The sequence below is a fragment of the Salmo trutta genome, chromosome 26 (assembly GCF_901001165.1).
Source record: "Salmo trutta chromosome 26, fSalTru1.1, whole genome shotgun sequence".
NCBI lineage: Eukaryota > Metazoa > Chordata > Actinopteri > Salmoniformes > Salmonidae > Salmo > Salmo trutta.
In genome coordinates, this window is record NC_042982.1 from 8,984,547 (window position 1) to 8,987,671 (window position 3,125).

At 42.1% G+C, this 3,125-nt stretch overlaps 1 long non-coding RNA gene across 1 annotated transcript; it reads right to left on the reverse strand.

Moving 5' to 3' along the window:
- Window positions 1-1,622: 1,622 nt before the first annotated feature.
- On the reverse strand, window positions 1,623-2,920 carry LOC115163957 (uncharacterized). The gene is made up of 2 exons (XR_003869843.1): window positions 2,831-2,920; window positions 1,623-1,818 (listed from the first exon to the last, which is right to left on the reverse strand). It is a non-coding gene; the product is annotated as an uncharacterized LOC115163957 (long non-coding RNA).
- Between the last annotated feature and the right edge of the window lie 205 nt (window positions 2,921-3,125).

Here is a 3,125-nt window from a genome sequence, read left to right on the forward strand (position 1 = left end):
TTCTATTTGGTATATGAATGATGATTGAGCTTTCTCTAAACTTTCCGAATGTAATATTAAAAGGAATTCAGTATTATTTGGTTTCATCATTCACATTTGTTCAACCAGCTTTCTAGTTAAGGTGCTGTGTGGACAAGGGGAGGCATGAAAGATATAGCATGATGCAAACAGAGTCAGAACAATAGATTGGAAGAAGAACAATGCTCAGGAATGCTGGATTAGCCTAACCAGCCTAACTATATACATGATTCATGCTTAATATACAGGAAAAAGGGGGTTGGGAATTCTCAGAGGCAACAATGCTTATATATTAATGTAATTTAGGGTGAATATGATGAATGTTCACTACTCCACCATTCTGACAGCCATGATTGGCTTGTTAGTGTTCTTACACTAACTGCCTACAGTTACACTGACTAAAGACACACATGGTCTGTAGACTGTGTACACAGATAGGCTTTATCAGAGCACAGACATCATCCAAAGGTAAAGAACAGCATCTCTTTAGGGCAGGGTTTCTTAAACTATGGGTCGGGACCCAAAGTGGGCCCTGGGCATGGTAGAGGTGGGTCGCGAGTTATGAGAATACATATATTATCACACACTATCTCTTCTTAATTTATGTCAACGGAGGACGATTTGGGTGACGGGAGACTGTCAATTTCTTCATTTGGGTATCGAGCTGAAAAAATGTAAGAACCCCTGCTTTAGGGGACACAGTGGAACATTCCCACCTGCTATTTTAGATCAGCGCTGTTCCTGAGATGAGGCGTTTCCTCCGGTAGTACAAGCAGATTCATAACTGCCACTGCTGCAATACAGTCACTTCGAAACCACAGGGGACTGCTCTGCTAGCAAATTGGATCTTATTCTGTTTTCTTTTATTTATTTGACTTACAGTCATTGCTATGTCCCAAATAGTCAGACCCAAATGACGCTGGATTACTCTTGCATCTGTTCATGAATGTATAACAGCCAAATATAATACTGAGAGATCAAGTAACCTTTATCAACATCCTAACAAATCCTCAATGGTGTTAAAAAGGCAAACTGAAATCTCATTTGCGACATGTGGGCAGTCTGCAATATGACTCTGAAGTCAGTGTCCAACTCCCAAAAGCACATCACATGGCCATCTGACAAACTTGGCCTGTCAATTTAACAGGAAAGGGAACGTGCTATCAACAGCTGAGGGCGATGACAGCACAGACTGGCGCAGACAGAGAGACAGGCCCCTGTTAAAATAACAGCAACAGCTGCTCAAGAGAAGAAGACTGGTTTCCTTTAACACCTCACTGATTCTCACACCCAGGGAACCAGACTCTGTGTGCATGCTCCAGACAGCACCAGTCGTCAATAATGGCGCAAGCACAGAGTGCCTCAACTAAAGCACACCAGTTGTGGAAAGCAATTGCATGGGAGTTTGAACTAAGGTTCCTGTTTTAATGGACATTTGCTAGTTTAGGGGCATGACTTTTTTTTTTTGCCAATCTTGTGGCTGATGCGTCGCTGTTTACAGAGCGTGTGTTTCCATTGCTAACTTTGATGTTACAAATTTGTCCGCCAAAATATCCTGCATAGCCAACTGTTTGTCTCCATAATGCAGACATATGGGAAAGCAATTGCTTATTTAAAAATGTTGTTTTTATTCAATTAAATCTGCAATTCCACCACCATAACAAGCACATTGTAAACCAACCAGAGTCGTCTCGGTCCTTCATGGTCAGCAGTGTTGCGTCACAGCAGGCAGCAATTGGCAGCATATGGCAGGGAGGACCCACAAAGGCTGGAGCTGTTTCCTGGAATCAGGAAAAGGATCTGGGGGGAAAGAGACGAGTGAGGATGAGGGTGGTGGCACTTTTTGTGTCTATATGCTTCTGCGAAAGCAGTATGTAGTGTGTGTGTGTGTGTGTGTGTGTGTGTGTGTGTGTGTGTGTGTGTGTGTGTGTGTGTGTGTCCAGCCGCCTCTTCGGCTCTTGTCCAAACACATTCCACAGTGCCTTGTCACACTTTTACTGGAAATAGGGGACGCTAGAGCTACTGTGCGGGGAGGGATTTCCCTTACCCAAGAAAAGGCTGTCATTTTTCCGGATGTGGGGGAGGGGGGTTTGGGGGAGGGGGGTTTGGGGGGGGGGGGGGGGGGGGGGGTTTGGGGGAGGGGGGTTTGGAAAACACTTTAGGAAGTGGAGTGTAAGAATCTGGGGAACCATGAAACGAGGCCTGGTGAAAAGGAGAGAAACTCAAGCCAGGGATGGAAGAAGGGTAGAGTTATATAACAAAATCCAGAGGAGGTCAGTGTATGTTTGCAAGTGAGCATTTTTTATCATGACTCTTGTTCTGAGGCGGCTCTGCAGAGTGGTCACTAGCTAGCAAAGCCACAAAGTCAAAAAATCTGATTTTAAACCTAACCTTATCCACGCTGCTAACCATAATGCCTAACCTAATTTTAAAATAAGACCAAAAAGATAATATTTGTTTTCGTGAATTTTTGCAATACAGCCAATTTTGACTTTGTAGCTGGCCTATCTAAGGGGAAATCCCTCAGTTCTGCCTCCAGGACAAGACTCATGACAATAAACGTCAACTTGCTGTATGTTTGTGGTGTGAAAAGTGTGACAGAGTTCTATGATTGAGTGTACAATTTAATACATTTATTGAGACAAAAAAATAATAATTCTGAAAGGAATAGACAGACCTGATTTATGGACATCAGTAAAACATTTTTCATGTTTCCAGAGAGCAGATTTCAAATTGACAACATACAACAAAGCGCAGGAATTTGAATAGAAACGTGAAGCAATGGGCAGCATGATGACTCGCTCATACCTACCGTTGGCATATGATTGTCACCCCGTTTGCTGATCATCAAAGTTCGGTGCCATTGTCATTTTTAACACACCACTAAAACACTGATTCGAGGACAACCACAATCTGAAACCTCAAAAGAAAATATTTGTATGTTTAGTCATTTTTTTAAACTTTAAGTTACAATAATGTAGTAGCTTATTTTTATCTGCAATGTACTGGTTACATTTACATATGTTGCTTAATTCTAGTATATTGACTGCCAGGAAATACTTGTATGGTAGTTAATTTTGCAGTGTAGGTATAACACTAATTCTTTC